At 37.5% G+C, this 19,639-nt stretch overlaps 1 long non-coding RNA gene across 3 annotated transcripts in view; it reads right to left on the reverse strand.

The window, feature by feature from the left end:
- The window catches only part of LOC129646469 (uncharacterized), a 270,429-nt gene that overhangs the window by 220,478 nt on the left and 30,312 nt on the right, over positions 1 to 19,639 (reverse strand). For all 3 annotated transcript variants that reach the window (XR_008711965.1, XR_008711966.1, XR_008711964.1), the window contains exon 4: positions 7,455 to 7,571. This is a non-coding gene — a long non-coding RNA (uncharacterized LOC129646469). The remainder of the gene's footprint in view (positions 1 to 7,454; positions 7,572 to 19,639) is intronic.

Genomic DNA, 19,639 nt, shown 5'->3' on the forward strand with positions numbered 1-19,639 from the left:
ATTGTCTTTCCCTACCAAAATACAAGTTCCCAGAGGGTAAGGGTTTTCATCTATTCTAACTGATGTGCTTAGAATGGGGCCCAGCACCCAGTTGGTCCTCAATAAATATTTAAAGAATGAGTGAATGAACCCTAGACTCAGGCCACATGTGTAATGTGCGCCTCTCACATAAATTCCACTGGCCACATGTGCATTAAACCTGACATCCAGTAAACATTCTTTGGCTGAAAAGATAATTGTGAATAATGATGCAGAGAAGATATAACCCACATGAAGGATCAAGTAGTTGGATAAATACCAATGATCCAGTCTCTCCTTCTGGTTGTCTTTCACCTTTGAAATGAGGGCAGAAAATACAAATAACTTTAGCCTGGCTTCTCTATTCTTTGCAATGATTAGCCATTTTTAAATCCATATAGTTCTTATGTCCAACAGTATAATTCTCTTTAATCCCTTTCTTTTTCTGTTGCCACTTAAAAGTCCTTCAGAAATGAATTATAACTACTGAAACTTTAATGTGATTCAAAATATGTAGTTAAATGTCATAATAAGCTAAGACAGATTATGTATGTGTGTTAACTATGAGGAAAATTAGTGAGAATTTGACTATTTATTATGTAGGAGTAACAAGTCAAAATGAAAAAAGAACTCTTGATTTGGGGCTCACAAATCTATGAGGCAATACTGACAGGCAGGTAAATTGCTACAAATTTTCAGGAAAGCATTTATAATTTATGAAATTCCTTTAAAATATTCATATATTTGAATGCATTTATTATACTTTTGAATATATAGGTAAAAGGATATTTATGGAAATGTTACTTATAATGAATTAAAAACTGCAAACAACCTAAATATTCAACCATGGGGGAATATTTAAATAAGTTACATTCTTATTATCCTGTATAGTATAATCAGATCAGATCAGATCAGTCACTCAGTCGTGTCCAACTCTTTGCGACCCCATGAACCGCAGCACTCCAGGCCTCCCTGTCCATCACCAACTTCCGGAGTTCACTCAGACTCATGTCCATCGAGTCAGTGATACCATCCAGCCATCTCATCCTCTGTCGTCCCCTTCTCCTCCTGCCCATAATCCCTCCCAGCATCACAGTCTTTTCCAACGAGTCAACTCTTCGCACGAGGTGGCCAAAGTACTGGAGTTTCAGCTTCAGCATCATTCCTTCCAAAGAAATCTCAGGGCTGATCTCCTTCAGAATGGACTGGTTGGATCTCCTTGCAGTCCAAGGGACTCTCAAGAGTCTTCTCCAACACCACAGTTCAAAAGCATCAGTTCTTCGGTGCTCAGCCTTCTTCACAGTCCAACTCTCACATCCATACATGACCACAGGAAAAACCATTGCCTTAACTAGACAAAACTTTGTTGACAAAGTAATGTCTCTGCTTTTTAATATGCTATCTAGGTTGGTCATAACTTTCCTTCCAAGGAGTAAGTGTCTTTTAATTTCATGGCTGCAGTCACCATCTGTAGTGATTTTGGAGGCCCCCAAAAATAAAGTCTGACACTGTTTCCACTGTTTCCCCATCTATTTCCCATGAAGTGGTGGGACCGGATGCCATGATCTTCGTTTTCTGAATGTTGAGCTTTAAGCCAACTTTTTCACTCTCCACTTTCACTTTCATCAAGAGGCTTTTTAGCTCCTCTTTACTTTCTGCCATAAGGGTGGTGTCATCTGCATATCTGAGCTTATTGATATGTCTCCCGGCAATCTTGATTCCAGCTTGTGTTTCTTCCAGTCCAGCGTTTCTCATGATGTACTCTGCATAGAAGTTAAATAAACAGGGTGACAATATACAGCCTTGACGTACTCCTTTTCCTATTTGGAACCAGTCTGTTGTTCCATGTCCAGTTCTAACTGTTGCTTCCTGACCTGCATACAGATTTCTCAAGAGGCAGGTCAGGTGGTCTGGTATTCCCATCTCTTGAAGAATTTTCCACAGTTTATTGTGATCCACACAGTCAAAGGCTTTGGCATAGTCAATAAAGTAGAAATAGATGTTTTTCTGGAACTCTCTTGCTTTTTCCATGATCCAGCGGATGTTGGCAATTTGATCTCTGGTTCCTCTGCCTTTTCTAAAACCAGCTTGAACATCAGGAAGTTCACGGTTCAGATATTGCTGAAGCCTGGCTTGGAGAATTTTGAGCATTACTTGACTAGCGTGTGAGATGAGTGCAATTGTGCGGTAGTTTGAGCATTCTTTGGCATTGCCTTTCTTTGGGATTGGAATGAAAACTGACCTTTTGCAGTCCTGTGGCCACTGCTGAGTTTTCCAAATTTGCTGGCATATTGAGTGCAGCAAGAAAGTGAAGTCACTCAGTTGTCTCCAACTCTTTGCAACCCCACAGACTGTAGCCTACCAGGCTCCTCCATCCATGGGGTATTCCAGGTAAGAGTACTGGAGTGGGTTGCCATACTATATAGTCACTTTAAATTTTGATCTTTGAAGATTCTCTATAGAAACCATTCACACAACACAACACTGAAAACTAAAAGCTGGTACACACTATAAGGCCCACTTTTCATAAAATAAACACATAATATAGCCAGAAAAAAAATGGAAATGAAATTTGCAAGTATGTTAATGGTGATACTTCTGTCTTAGTGCATTTGAGCTGCTGCCACAAAAATGTCATAGACTAGTTGGCTTATAAACAACTGAGTTCTGGAGGCTAGAAGTCTCAGATCAGGGCGACATGATGGGAGGTTGAAGGACCTCTTCCAGGTCACAGACTTCTCTTTGTGAGGAGAATGTGATAACCACTACACTGCGGAAACCAGACTTCTCTTTGTATAGTCCCAGAGCAGAAGGGACTGATGAGCTCCACGGGCCTTTTTTATGAGAGCACTAATCCCATTCCTGTGAGTTCCACTCTCGTGATCTAATCACCTCCCAAAGGCCCCACCTCCTTGAAACCCTCACCCTGGGCCTTAAAATTTTAACACAAATTGAGAGGCAACACAAACATTTGGATCATAGAAACTTCTGATTGTGGAATTAGAAGTGATTTTATAGATAACTTATAATATATCAAAACATTCAGTTTGCACTTACCACCATGTTCGTAACTGATGTTGATAGACAGAACATTATTATGACAGAGGATTTTGTGACAGTGAAGTACATTTAGATAATAATGTAAAATAAATTGAATGTCGTCATAGTAAGAGCTGGCATTTAATGAACTCTGATTTAAATCAGGTATTGTGCTGAGCACTTTAATCTATGAAGTACATATCATTATAATATGTTATAGATGAAGAAACTGAAGTTTTTAAAAGATGAAATAACTATTTCAGTATCTTAGGGCATGACAGGGACAGTGTGAGATTTGACTCAGAATTTTCTACACTCAGGCTCCATTCAAAACAGTTGAATATGATCCACCATGAATAAGCTTATAGTTTACTTTTGGTTGAGACAAAGGATTATTTTCAGGTAATTTAGCATTCTTGATGGCAATTATTATTCAGATGATTACTATTTTTTAATTCTTGGTCAGATCCTCACTGCCTCCCTCTAAGACAAATATTTCATTTTCTTATTGCTAATAAAATATATACGTGACTTTGGCTTAGATTCTGACAAAAAAAGTGAGGATATTTACAGTTTTAATCAATTGTAATTAAACCATCAGTATAATATAAAGGCTTCTTTCCCTTGAGGAAAAAATCCTTCTAGAAAAGATACTTTTTAAAGTAAAACTAGTGCAAAATATGAAGTCAGAAGGCTAGAGTTGATTTCCTGATAAATGAAGAAAGCACTGGAAACATGGCACAAATTGGCCTTCAGAACACCTGGCAGTTCCATAGACTCTGCCTCTGAACGAAATACTGGGAATTCTCTTGGCACTTCTCCCAGACAGCCAGGTAGAACAGGGTACACTGATTATTTTAACTAAAATAGTCTGCTTCTGTACAAACCCACCTCAGGCCCAACCAAATGTGAAGCTTATCAAACTGCCAGATCAAGAGAAAGACGGTTTTTACCTGAGAAGAAAAACTAAGCCGACTGTACAGAGCTGCCTTAAAACCTAAGATAGTCACTGTTTCATATTGCCTAGAAGGAAATTCTAGATTTAAAAAAGAGCTCCTAAAGAGAACCCCAAAATATGCAAAATAAAGAAAATGAGAGCGTTACCAAACTATATGTAGTATGAAACAAAGAAAACAAAATTAAGAATTTTAGCTCAATTTTTAGGAAAGAATAATTTCTAGAAAAAATATTCACATAAAAGTAAGGTGTAAAATTATAAACTTAAATCTTAAAGACAATGCTGCCACTTTAGATGGTAAACATTTTAATAATCCCACGATTTAAAACTATCTTAAAAGGACAAGCTCCAGGAGTTATCAAAATGTTTATACCAGTCTGTTTTAAGGGATCCATATGTTTAGAACTTGGTGTGTTAAATATGTGTTGTTGTATTCCTTAGATATACTCTAAAAAAAGTTCTCATGACTTTTAATCTAGTATTTTGTTAACAGATAACATCCTCAAGTTAAAAAATAAAGAATGTTCCTAAAATAAGGTCTCTTCCCCTGAGGTGCCCCTTGGAAGGTAGTGGTCAGTAATGCAATCAGATAACTAGGGTTATTTCAGTTGCCTGCCAAAATATGGCTCATGACTATTAAAGTATGCTGAAAAACACCATTACATCAAGGACAGAAAGGGCATGATTGTTCTTATTTCTGGAATTCTTCTGATGTGAGTCAATTCACTGGGTGGGATTTCACTGGAAAATGGCTTTAGGAATATATTAAATGAAGGATGGACAGAACAAAGCTTTTAAACACAGACATAATGGAAAACCACAGAGTCAGACTTCACCCGGCGTCAGAGACAGAGATCAAACTCAGTAAAATCAGTAGCTACAAGAACTCTAATTTTCTATGAAATTTTGTTAATTTAACATTGTTTCTTATTAACAGTCCAAATAAAAACATTTCACCTCCATATACAAAATAAAACTGTGATTTTGCTTTTCAGACCTAGAAAACTCAGACCAAAGAAAGAGAATATGAGATTAGTTTAAATATTGTTTTTATATTTGTCCCAAAATCCAAATGATATGTAGGAATTTAGATAACCTGGACATGCAGAAATAATCCATAACAAAAGTATATTCTGATACATTTTTTAAATCCTTTAGACTCAAAAAACTTTAAACCTGAACAGAATATGACATCATCGAGAAGTCCTTCTCTCCCTTGTAATTCCCTCTGGATGGAGATGATGTGATCCAGTTTATGATTATTGAACCTATCTGCTGAAACATTTCTGTTGAACTTTCATTATTTTATGTTTGTCTAGTCTTCCCAACTAAATTAAGCTAATAAGCTGGCTTTTTTAATTTTATTATTCCTTCAAAGGGTATAGTATAAAGCCTCATTCACAGATAGGTTAAAAATGTTTTGCTTGCTTTTTATTTATGAGGATGAGCTTTCCATACCTAGATAGGACTAGGAAGTTACTTGTTTAATAAATCTAATAACTATGCTAACAATTAATATGGTAACATAGTTTAGTAATTTTCAAACATTTTTTTCATTAAAAGAAATCTTGCTCAGATAGCCAACAAACATTGAAACTCTTCTGGTTGAAGTAAGTGGAGAGGACTGGGTGAGAAATAGGGAACAGCAGATGGGGAGAGGTGAAGGCATTGAGGAACTGAAGCCCAAACAGTTGGCTCTCTACCCACCACCAGACAAAGGCCACCAGAGACTCAGAGCCACTGTAGAGCACTACTTAAAAGCCACTAGTTCAGTCTGTTGTGCAATTTATTTTAATAAAAAGAAAATCTCTGCTTCTCCCTCTTGCCAACTCAGCAACAGAAATTAAATCTTATATTTTCAAAGTCTGTTATAAATATACATCGAATAAATGATTTGAACAAGTGAATACTTATAACCAAGCTGAATAAAACTCTTACTATAATTATATTTTCTCTAGTTGACTTGAATGGGATACCAGTCTAAATATAATTGGAATCAGAGAAATGAACAAATGAAAAGTATCAACTAAGCCTGAACAACAACATCTGAAATATTTTTATCATTTTACAAAGTAAAAATTTGTACACAGAGCATTCTTTCCTATCTATGGTAATGAAATGGATTCCAGGACATATGCATGTTTCTGTGGCCCTGAACCCATGCCTCCCTCTTTTGGTAACAACAGTTCATTTTCTTTTTTTCCCCTTTAGGAGCTTTCCTTTGCCTATGCATTTGGTCTTACTAATCTTTCCATCAGAATGTCTCACTAGTCCCTACCCCACCACAGCATGCCCAGACACGATGCAGGCTCTTTACCCAAGCTAGTCTAGGCAGATCCTCTGGCCCTGAGATATGAAGTTTTCTTGGCATGACAAGATGTAGGACAACTGGAAGCTTCTCTGCCTATGCCTGGGGAGTAAGCAGACTCTCCATGAGGTGCTGCTACTAGAAATCTGCAGCTATGCTGGTCTAGAGCTTTCTGAACCATAGTTCTTCAGCCTCTTCTTTTCTCCTATGGGCTACATCATACCTTTCCAATAACATCCTTACCTTATTTACATATCTATTTATTTTCTTTATTTGTTTTTAAGTTAACCAAGTTCATTTTGAAACCCCAGAACACTAACAGAGACAGGGTCCCAAGGAACTGATAACACACAACGAAATTCACTTGGAGAAGCTTTGATCAAACAAGTCATGTTCACAGGCCACGGTGAAATAGACTGCAGAGTCTCAGTTTGGTTTACTTGGATTTCTCTTGATATTATGAAGTTTTTTTAAAATAATGCTTATATTTTAATTGGAGGCTAATTACAATGATGACCTATATGGGAGAAGAACCTAAAAAAGAGTGGGCATGTGTACATGTATAACTGATTTGGTTTGCTGTACAGCAGAAAATAACACAAAATTGTATACCAACTATAGTCCAATAATTTTTTTTAATGAAAAAAAATAAATAAAGAGCATTCACATATAAGACCATCAGATGAAGAGGGGAAATGTAATATTTTTAAGATTATTTAATTCCTAAAATGTTCTTTTACAGTGTCTAGTATAGTGTTTACCCTATTAAACTTTTTATTTAACTGTAAAAAAAAGAAAGAAAGAAAATAATGCTTATAGTATCCTACAACCCAGGCACAGGTAAATTAAAAACCATGGAACTGAGATCAGGTGAACAGTTCACTGTGAGTTTAGGGAAAGTTTATAAACACTTTTTGAATCTCTATTTCCTTATCTATGAAAAGATTAGGTTAAAGTAGCTCTATAAAGCCTCCTCTAATTGTCACACCCTATGAATATTTAAGTTTACAAATATAAAATAACACATACCAACTATTGATTTTTTTTTTTTTTTTAGTCTGAAGTAGGTGCTCTGAAATAGTCCCTGCTGTCTTACTTCAAGGCAATATTTAAATTTAACAGGAGACTCACCCAACATCAGCCTATGCGGTGGTATAACTTTCCTCCAGAGCTTTGTAGAGTCTCTTTTTGTGATGGAAATCAGTGCCAATTTCTCTGTGCTCACATTTTCCCTTTTCCATTCTCTTTCTATGGTTGGACAAAAAAGAGTTATAATTAGAATCAAGAAAATACTGTAAGGATAAATACAATGTATCCTGTTTTATGAAAGGTCATTCTTTCAAGCTATCAAAGCCCTTTACAACAAATACCTAATTGATGGTCACAGCCTCCTCTGCAGGAATAAAACACTATGCCTGGTTTACAAAGAGGGAGTCAACAGAATTTCAGTTGACCATCTTAAATCTGGAACTAGAAATTCAGAGCACATCCATTTTAAACCATTGTGTGTCAGAGTGCTAAATTATCTTGGTTTGTTGTAGATGATTTTAATGTTGACCTAGCAATATGTGTAATACATTTATAATGAAAACAAAGTGAAACACATATTCAAATAGCTAAGAGTCAATCCTAAAACAAATAGCTATTACAGTGGATTTCAGAATAAGTTCTTTGGTGACTAGTTGATGACTTCTGTGAAACTCCCATGTTAAGGGTGGCAAGTCTAATTTACTGTACAATTACAGAAAACTGGAATAGAGTCTGCCCTGAAGACCAAGTTATACATACTAATAGTAAACGGATACTGATAAGTGATGATCATAACAACATCCACATGTCACTCATTTAAATGAGAAGCACACTGTCCACTACCGCCAAGAGTGTTCTTAGATAGACTAGCCCAGGATAAGAAAAAAAGTTTTTGTGCCTTGTTCATTAGTTAATGTGCATTTAGCATGCAATCATCCACTTTTATTTACTGAAAAAAAATATCCTATGTGCCAGGCACTATGCTGTGCACTTCATCAAATTATTCATCCATCAACTTCTAGAACTTATTCTGTCAATGTGGAGAGCCTAAGGAGCTCAGGAGAATGGCGATTAATAAAGGAACTGGAAGTGTTTATCTGATTTAACAGTATGCCTTCATGTGTCTCCCCTTTAATTATTTGGTTTAATGATTTGAGTTTCCTTAGAGGGATGGTCATCAGTCACTGATTACAGTAGCTCAGCTGGTAAAGAATCCACCTGCAATGCGGGAGACACTGGTCTGATTCCTTGGTTGGGAAGATCCCCTGGAGAAGAGATAGGCTACCCACTCCAGTATTCTTGGGCTTTCCTAGTGGCTCTGACGGTAAAGAATCTGCCTGGAATGTGGGAGATCTGGGTTTGATCCCTGGGTTGGGAAGATCCCTTAAAGGAGGGCATGGCAACCCACTCCAGTATTCTTGCCTGGAGAATCATATGGACAGGCAGGCTACAGTCCATGGTGTCACAAAGAGTAGGACACTCGACTAAGCAGACAGTGCACAGTGGAAAAGCCCTATGTCATACAGGAGGTAAAAGGCCAAAGAACCTAGTAAAATCCCAGTTAAAGGTTTTCCGACTGTCATCAGACTTCCAGGATACAACTTAGGAGCTATGGCACACATGGCCTCCTATCAACAGGGAAACATTCTTCCTACCCTTGGACACAAGAAACAAACATCTTCAGGTGTGCAAAGTGAAGGGAAAGGAACATTTTTCAGCACCTGGCGTTCATCAGGCACTAAACTAGACACTTTCAGTCTCATCATTTTACTTAATCTTCAGCTGCCTCTGTTCAGTTAGACTTTTGCCTGACCACCCTACCAAAAAAATTGAAACCCCCATATAATTTATTGTATATATTTATTTATTTGTTTACTATTTGTTTCTCCCCTCTAGAATATAACTACTGAGGACACATAAAACAATTCTTGAAAAATATACTACTAGTTTGATCATGAGAAAATCCTCTTCCCTTCCAGTTCTGAACCATGGGAAAAATGGGATAGGAGGACAGAAGAGCTCTAATATTTGCACTTTATTCCTAGTAAAATGCTTGCAAAATGTTGCTTCTTTCCAAGGAAAGGTGGGAACTTTTAATCTTCCCTACTACCAATCCTTGAATTAAGCTAATTTGCTTATGACAGGCAGAACGCCTGAGAAATCATCAATCTTTCCCATGCAGAGGAAAAGGAGGTGAACATGATATACCAGCAGGGAGCAGCTCTAGGGAAAGAAGGCAAGACAGTTTAAGCAACTTGCTACTAAATCTGATCTATGGACCAGCAGCATAAGCTTCTGGAAGCTTCTTAGAAATGCAAAAACTGGCCCCACCCTAGACCTACTGAGCTGGGATCAGTATTTTTATGACACTTTCACTTTTCCCTTTCATGCATTGGAGAAGGAAATGGCAACCCACTCCAGTGTTCTTGCCTGGAGAATCCCAGGGACAGGGGAGCCTGGTGGGCTGCCGTCTATGGGGTTGCACAGAGTCGGACATGACTGAAGCGACTTAGCAGCAGCAGCAGATAATCCATATGCATTTAAAACTTTCAATAGCATGTGTGAAGTTAAGCTCAACATATCTACCCCACCAGAAATATGCAGACTACTGGATTTTGGACTTGCCATATTAACAATCAGCAAATCCCTCCTTCCATCATAGATGCCAATAATACAAAGAGACAGTTCAGCCTCCTCATTCTAATTTCTTTCAAGAGAGGACAGAAGCTGTAATTTTAAATATGAATTTATGTTTATTTGTTGCTTGTTAAAGGTAGCAGGAACTTGGGGAGGAAGAAAAATGAGAGAAAATGAATATCCACCTCCACCCTAAACTCTCTTCTTCCCTCTTCTGTAAAAATGAAACAATAATATCTTCTGTGATTATACTACAAAGCTACAGTAATCAAAACAGTATGACACTGGCACAAAAAGAGACATATAGATTAATGGAACAGAATAGAGAGCCCAGAAATAAATTTATGACTATATGGTTAATTAGTTTATGACAGAGAAGACAGGAATATACAATGGACAAAGACAGTTTCTTCAGTAGTGTTGGGAGAACTGCACAGTTACATGCAAAAAAGTCAAAGTGGATCACTACGTTATACCAGATACAAAAATTAACTTAAAATAGGTTAAAGAGTAAAATACAAGAACTGAAATCAAGATTTCTAGGAAAAAACATAGGTGGTAAGCTCCTTGACATAGGTGTTGGTGATGATTTTTTGGGTTTGACTCCAAAAGCAAAATCAACAAAACAAAAATGAGCAAGTGGGACTATATCAAACTAAAAAGATTCTGTACAGCAAACCATCAACAAAATCAAAAGGCAACCTACTGACTGAGAGAAAATATTTGCAAATCATATATTCAATAAGAGGTTAATATCCAAAATGTATGCTGCTAAGTTGCTTCAGTCGTATCCAACTCTGTGCGACTCCATAGACGGAAGCCCACCAGGCTCCCCCGTCCCTAGGATTCTCCAGGCAAGAACACTGGAGTGGGTTGCCATTTTCTTCTCCAATGCATGAAAGTGAAAAGTGAAAGGGAAGTCGCTCAGTCGTGTCCGACCCTTAGCGACCCCATGGACTGCAGCCCACCAGGCTCCTCCGTCCATGGGATTTTCCAGGCAAGAGTACTGGAGTGGGGTGCCATTGCCTTCTCCGCCAAAATGTATAAATACTCACTAAAATCAATAGCAAAAAATATTACTAATCCAATTTAAAAATGGGTAGAGGATCTGAATCAGAGAAGGCAATGGCACCCCACTCCAGTATTCTTGCCTGGAAAATCCCATGGATGGAGGAGCCTGGTAGTCTGCAGTCCATGGGGTCACTAAGAGTCGGACACAACTGAGCGACTTCACTTTCACTTTTCACTTTCATGCATTGGAGAAGAAAGTGGCACCCCACTCCAGTGTTCTTTCCTGGAGAATCCCAGGGACAGAAGAGCCTGGTGGGCTGCCATCTATGGGGTCGCACAGAGTCGGACACAACTGAAGCAGCTTAGCAGCAGCAGCAACAGCAGAGGATGTGAATAGACATTTTTCCAAAGAAGACATAAAGATGATCAACAGACACATGAAAAGGTGTTCATTATTACTAATCAGAGAAATGTAAATCAAAATGAGAAAGAGATATCAATTCATACCTGTCAGAATGGCTATTATCAAAAAGACAAGAAATAACAAGTGTTGACATGATGTAAAGAAAACAAACACTTGTGCACTGTTGGGAATGTAAATTGGTGCAGTCATTATGGAAAACAGTAGGGGAATTCCTCAAGAAATTAAAACTAGAACAATCATACAATCCAGAAATTCCACTTTTATATATTTATTCATCCAAAGAAAACAAAAACATTAATTTGAAAAGATACATTGGCAGTATTATTTACACTAGCCAAGATACGGAAACAACCTAAGTATCCATAGAAGGATGATGGATAAAGAAACTATGGTATATGTATACATGTATATATGTATATAATATGGAATATTAGCCATAGAAAAGTATGAGCTCATGCCATTTGTGACAACATGAGCAGATACTGAGGGCATTATGTCCAATTAAATTAGTCAGACAAAGTCAAATACCATATGATTTCATTTATACATATAATCTAAAAGACAAAACAGACAAACAAACCAAAACTAGACTCATAGATACAGTGAACAGAGTAGTAGTTGCCAGAGGGGAGGAAGAGGTTAGGGATTGGGCAAGATAGGTGAGAGACATCAAGAGGTGCAATTTTCCAGTTATAAAATAAATATCTCATTGAGTTGCAATGTACAGCATGGGAAATACAGTCAATAACATTGTATTAACCTTGTATCATGACAAATGGTAAATAGACATTTTGGTGATCATTTTCTAATGTATGTAAATCACTCTGTTGTATACCTGAAACTAACATAATATTGTATGTCACATTATACTTTAAAAATATTACTTCCAAAGCTCTAGATACTTCTTAAATATTATTACATGCATACAAATAAATATATTTGTATATTGCATCTCTGCAAAAGAAAATTCAGCTACTGTATTTTAAAAAACAAAGACAGATGTATTTATATGTATTTTGACTATACTTTTTTCAAAGCTAGATTATAAAATATACATAATTTTTTAGCTTTGAAAATTCAAAACTAATGTCTATTTCACTCTGTCCGAGACTTGTCAAATGACATAAAGTAGAACTGGTTATCCTGAAGTATGCCCTGAATAAAACAGCCAATTTCTTTTTTAATTATCAGGTAATGAGCTATTTTGTCTATTTATACAGATGCATAAATTTCAAGTTGTCATTTGTTTCAAACTGATTAAACAACATATTCATATTTCAAAGATTATGAAGCTTTTCCTTGACTGTCTTTTTATCTTTAAAAGAAAACAATGCTAATAGTTTCCTTTTTCCTATATTCAACAACTATTTACGACCCCTTCTTGACGTGGGCTTTCAAAATACAAAGAAAGTTTGGCAAGTTTTCAATGGCCTTTTTAAAAGTCTGTTCTTAAGCGCTTGTATAAAAGCATAAAGAGCACTTCTTTGGAGAACTGATAATGTCCCACGCTCGGTATTTGTATATTGAGTACTGTCAGTTATAGTCTGTGTTTTCATTCACTGGAATCTGTTCTGTTAATCTGCATGTGACTGATTTCAGGGAAGCTATGTGATCAGAAGAAGTCAAAGTTAACATAACAATTCTCTTCTACAAAACATAACCCAAGACATTATGGGTCCAAATTTCAAAGCAAGTTACTGTATTTGCAAGTTTTAAGTCACACTTGGCAGTTTTTCCAAACACAGTGGTCAGGAACTGAAAAAAATAAACATGTGTTTCCAGGATTTTCTTTTCACATGCCACACAAAAAGTAATGTTAAAACTATGTTTTCACTCCCTTTAAAAAGTTCTTCCTAAGGAGGAAAGCTCTGCTGATTTGTATTCTTTTAAGGTAGATTTTACAAAATAACATTAAGGGGCAAGATAAATATTACTTTCACTGTATAAATGGAAGTTTAACTTCCCCACAGGGATTTCTTGAAAAATCTGATCTATTATTATGCAGTCATATTTTGTACTTTAAATCTCATACTTCAATTCAGAGTACTTAGCACTTTCCATCTTCCATGTGCCAAATAAAAAGGAAAATAAAAGAATCAAACTACATTCAATTCCTAGGCAGCAAGTCTACAGCCATTCCCATTTTGCCAAAAGAATAACTGAGGTAAAGTAAGTGTATTATTTTCCTGAGGCTGAGCAAAGTCTTAGTAGTGGCAGAAGGATGAAAATTCACAGGTGTAGTTCTTATTCAAGACAGAGGAAACAATCAATCATAAAATGGGATTTCAGCAGTCTGTAAAGACCTCCAAACCCCAAAACATCTTTACTGCTGATAGGCCAGACGGTCTGAATATCCACTCCAACCTTCCCACCCTATCTAGAATTGTTTCAAAAATTATGACATTCAAATATATATTCAACATACATTCAAAAAAATGTACATTCAATATACACTCAAATACATTTGATATACTTTCAAAAAATGTAAATATCATAATTTGTGGGAATAACAATACCAGCCATCAGCTCATTAAGAGGAATTTATTTGTCTGTTTCTGAACAAAGATCTGGAACGACAGAGAATAGGACCCAGGGTAAAAAGTGGATGGAGAATAAAGGATAAAAAAAGTATTCAGTGTGGAATCCTTCGTAGGTAGACTGGAAGCTAGTAGAGACCATTAACTGCCTTGGATAGGAGTAAGGCCCTGGATGAGGAGGGAAAAGATGAAAGAATGATAGAATAAAATAGACCTCCCTGATCAAGATGGGCGGTATCAGGGATGTTTGCGGAGAAGATGGTTGCAAAGGATTATAAAACACAAGGGGAAAAAAACTGTTCCAGCAGCTGCACTCCTTGCTATTTACCCAAATGAGTTGAAAAGTTATATCCACACAAAAATCCACACAAAGATATTTAGAGCATCTGATGTCATGAAAGCCAAATTTGGAAGCATCCAAGATGTCCTTCAGTAGGTAAATAGATAAATAAACTGTGGTACATCTGGATAATAAAGTATTGTGCTTTGCTGTGCTAAGTCGCTTCAGTCCTATACAACTCTTTGTGACCCTCTGGATCTTAGCCCGCCAGGCTCCTCTGTCCATGGGATTCTCCAGGTAAGAACAGGGGAGGGGTTGCTGTGCCCTTCCTCCTTCAGCAGATCTTTCCAACTCAGGAATCAAGCCAGAGTCTCTAACACCTCCTGCATTGCCAAGCAGGTTCTTAACCACTAGCACCACCTGGGAAGCCCAAATACAGTGTTACTTAATGCCAAAATGAAACAAGTTACTAAATCCTGAAAGACATGGCTGCTGCTGCTGCTAAGTCGCTTCAGTCATGTCCGACTCTGTGCAACCCCATAGATGGCAGCCCACTGGGCTTCCCCGTCTCTGGGATTCTCCAGGCAAGAACACTGGAGTGGGTTGCCATTTCCTTCTCCAATGCATGAAAGTGAAGTCACTCAGTCATGTCCGACTCTTAGCGACCCCGTGGAGGAACCTTAAATACATATGACTGAAATAAGTCAATGTGAAGAGGCTACATATTATGTGATTCCAGGCATATGACACTCTGGAAAAGGCAAAACTATAGAAACAGTGTGGACAAAACTAAGGAAACAGTAACATGATCAGTGATTGCCAGGGTCAGAGGAGAAAGGAAGATGAATAGGCAGAGAACAGAAAATTGAAGTATATTTGACTTAAAGTTGTGTTAGTTTAATGTGCATAGCAAAGTGCCTCAGCTACATATATAATATATATATATATATATATATATATATATACACACACACACACACCACAGACATATATATACCTACAGATAGATAGCCACATTTTTATATATATACACACACACACACACACAGATATATATACCTACAGATAGACAGATAGCCACATTTATATATACACACACACACACACACACACACACACACACAGATTCTTTTCCATTATAGGTTATGGCAAGATATTTATATAGTTCCCTGTACCTGAAGAACTATGGGTAGAGGTTCGTGACATCATACAGGAGGCAGGGATCAAGACCATCCACAAGAAAAAGAAATGAAAAAAGACAAAATGGTTGTCTGAGGAGGTCTTACAAATAGCTGAGGAAAGAAGAGAGGTGAAAGGCAAAGGAGAAAAGGAAAGATATACCCATCGGAATGCAGAGTTCCAAAGAATAGTAAGGAGAGATAAGAAAGCCTTCCTCCATGATCAATGCAAAGAAATACAGGAAAACAATAGAATGGGAAAAACTAGAGATCTCATCAAGAAATTAGAGATACCAAAGGAAAATTTCATGCACAAATGGGCACAATAAAGGACAGAAATGGTATGGCCCTAACAGAATCAGAAGATATTAAGAAGAGGTGGCAAGAATACACAGAAGAACTATACAAAAAAGATCTTCGTGACCCAGATAACCATGATGGTGTGATCACTCACCTAGAGTCAGACGTCCTGGAATGCAAAGTCAAGTGGGCCTTAGGAAGCATCACTACAAACAAAGCTAGTGGAGGTGATGGAATTCTAGCTGAGCTATTTCAAATCCTAAAAGATAATGCTGTGAAAGTGCTGCACTCAATATGCCAGCAAATTTGGAAAACTTAGCAGTGGCCACAGGACTGGAAAAGGTCAGTTTTCATTCCAATCCCAAAGAAAGACAATGCCAAAGAATGTTCCAACTTCTGCACAATTGCACTCATCTCACATGCTAGCAAAGTAATGCTCAAAATTCTCCAAGCCAGGCTTCAACAGTATGTGAACAGTGAACTTCCAGATCATCGAAAAAGCAAGAGAGTTCCAGAAAAACATCTACTTCTGCCAAATCCTTTGACTGTAGATCAAAACAAACTGTGGAAAATTCTTAAAGAGATGGGAATACCAGACCACCTTACCTGCCTCCTGAGAAATCTATATGCAGGTCAAGAAGCAACAGTTAGAAATGGACATGGAACAACAGACTGGTTCCAAATTGGGAAAGGAGTACATCAAGGCTGTATATTGTCACCCTGCTTATTTAACTTATATGCAGAGTACATCATGCAAAATGCCAGGCTGGATGAAGCAGAAGCTGGTATCAAGATTGCCGGGAAAAATATCAATAACCTCATATACGCAGATGACACCACCCTTATGGCAGCAAGCAAAGAGGAACTAAAGAGCCTCTTATTGAAAGTGAAAGAGAAGAGTGAAAAAGCTGGCTTAAAACTCAACATTCAAAAAATGAAGCTCATGGCATCTGATCCTATCACTTCCTGGCAAATAGATGGGGAAACAATGGAAACAGTGACAGACTTTATTTTCTTGGGCTCCAAAATAACTGCAGATGGAGACTGCAGCCATTAAATTAAAAGACACTTGCTCCTTGGAATAAAAGCTATGACAAACCTAGACAGCATATTAAAAAGCAGAGACATTACTTTGCTGATAAAAGTCCATATAGTCAAAGCTATGGTCTTTCTAGTAGTCATGTATGGATGTGAGAATTGGATCACAAAGAAGGCTGAGCATTGAAGAATTGATGCTTTTGAACTGTGGTGTTGGAGAAGACTCTTGAGAGTCCCTTGGACTGCAAGGAGATCAAGCCAGTCAGTCCTAAAGGAAATTAATCCTGAATATCCATTGGAAGGTCTGATGCTAAAGCTGAAGCTCCAATACTTTGGCCACCCGAGGCAGAGCTAACTCATTAGAAAAAATCCTGATGCTGGGAAAGATTGAAGGCAGGAGGAAAAGAGGATGACAGAGGATGAGATGGTTGGATGGCATCACCAACTCAATGGACATGAGTTTGAGCATCTGGGAGATGGTGAAGGACAGGGAAGCCTGCATGCTGCAGTTCATGGGGTTGCAAAGAGTCAAACATGACTGAGCAACTGAACAACAATTCCCACAAATCTCTACTCTATTCTCTACCTACACCAAACCATGGGCACCAATTTTTTTCCTCAATGCATTTTCATAGAGAAGCTACTTCCCATAACACATATCATCCCCAAAAGCCTAAACTCTCTCTTACTCCAGTCAATGCACCTCACCAAATCTATCACAATGGAACTCCATGTTCCTCAAGGTTCAACTTAACTTTCATCTACAATTGGAAGTCTTTTCATGAAAGCCCAACCTAGATCAGGAGTCTCCATTGCTAGAAGATCTAATGGGTCCATCTTGTGCTAATGGTACCAACTAGGACAGGCACCAAAAAGTTGAAAAAAAACTGATTTGAAATCATCTGATTTTTTTGAAAACAATAAAATACCACATGGAGCAAAATAAAAGCTTTGCTGGTCTTCACTGTACTGGTTTTATAGTTTAACATTATTTTTATGCTAATTACAAAGCTGTACATCATAATCTACTCAGCAGGTATCAGTGAGTATCCTACCTTACTGCTCCCATATGTAAGATACCCTCTATAATTGTTGCTTTCCTTGAACATCACTCCAACTGGAATGTGACTTTCTCTTGAACAGGAACTGTGGCTTGCCTTGTTTATACCTAGTGGTCATTATGATGCCTGCCAAATACTAGGAGTTCAATAATTCTTATAAAGAGAAGGAAAAACAGAGGAACTAAGGGAGGATGGAAGAGAAGAATGGAGAGAAAGAATAAAGTGGGAGGAAAGAAGGAAGTTCCTTCTAGCCCTAATATTTTGTGCGTCTAATTTTGAAACTGAACTCTCAATGTTCCTTTTGCCCAGAGAGCACTGATAGCAACATACAGAAACACAACTTTGAACATGGACAATTTTGAAAGAAGGCTAAAATCAGTCATTATCAAACCCACACTACTCTAAGGATGAGACAATTGTTCCCTGGCTCCAATCTAAAAAGGCTTTTAATGTAAATCCAATCTCAAATTTAAGCTCCCACAGGACACAGGACTAGTCACTATCCAGCATGTTCCCTGATCTGCCTCATTCCTAATACTACCTCAAGATACCCTCTGGGCTACCAAGGTGTCAGGTACAAACTAGAGGATCCCAAAGGCTAGGCATCTCTACATGTCAACTTTCTGACAAACCTTAACGTTTGACAATCCAGTAGATGGTCCAAAGTGTGGTGTGTTCTGCTCACACCAAACCATGGACAATGGCCTCCCCTCCTACCCTATCTGCACAATAACAAAAGCCTACAAACCCAATAGGTCACAGGACCCTTTTTTCCATTAAAAAAATAACAAAATGCTAAACTGAGACATATGCTAAATGAGAGCCAAAGTATTTTGAAAAGTTTTAATGAATTCTTATGACAAGAATTATATTATGCATAATAATGCATAATATAAACATCTGTATTTAAGGAAGATAATGATTTAGCTCCAGGAAATAATAGCTAAGCAGTGATGAGTTAAGCAAATGTTTTACAATTAATGGGAATACAAATTACATATTATTACAGTTAAGGGATGCTGAGTGAACGGGATAGGAGGTAACTCATACCAATGGACTCTAAAGCAAGAGAGAATTAAAGGTTCTATAAAACAGATTTTCTCTCAAAGAGGGAAACTGAAAGGAGATCAAGCTTCTTGAAGTTCAAAGATGTTAAATTCTACTATTTAAAACCCATTACATATGTAGTTACTGGCATAGCCATTTCTTACCTTCAACAGAGTCAATTTGCCTCTTAAAATTAGATATTTAAAGGCAGACTCTTGGCTTGGTGTCTTGGATAGCAGATCACAGAGCTCCAAAGCTCTTAAGACTCTGTAGCACTAGTTCTTGCTAAGTCGTAATTAACTTCATTGGGAGTTACATGATAGCAACTTAGAACAGAATTTGGCCAAACATTTTTAGTATTCTTCCACTTGGTAGTTACTACTTCAGTGGGAATCTCAAGTAAGAACCAGAGGGCAGAATGTGGCCCACAAGGAGAAGCACATCAAGTAACTGGCCCAATTTATAATGCCAATAACAGAGTATATTAAAATCTCCCATGAAGCATCCCCATTAGTTCGTTGATTTCATCATAAATGTAAATTCAACCAAAATGACTACTCAGATCTTTCACCAAGTCTCCATGAAGGCCAGTGTGTAGGAGAGACTATGGCTAGAGAACGGCTCCACATACCCGATAACCACCCTAGAAGGCCAATTATGTAAAAACTAAGTAAAGCTAGATGCTGTTTGGCAGTGTAACCACATAATAAATTCTTGTTGATGCAAGAAATAGGAGCCATCACAGCACTAGTCTGGGCATTAAATATCTGAAGA

Source organism: Bubalus kerabau, chromosome 3 (assembly GCF_029407905.1).
Source record: "Bubalus kerabau isolate K-KA32 ecotype Philippines breed swamp buffalo chromosome 3, PCC_UOA_SB_1v2, whole genome shotgun sequence".
Lineage (NCBI taxonomy): Eukaryota > Metazoa > Chordata > Mammalia > Artiodactyla > Bovidae > Bubalus > Bubalus kerabau.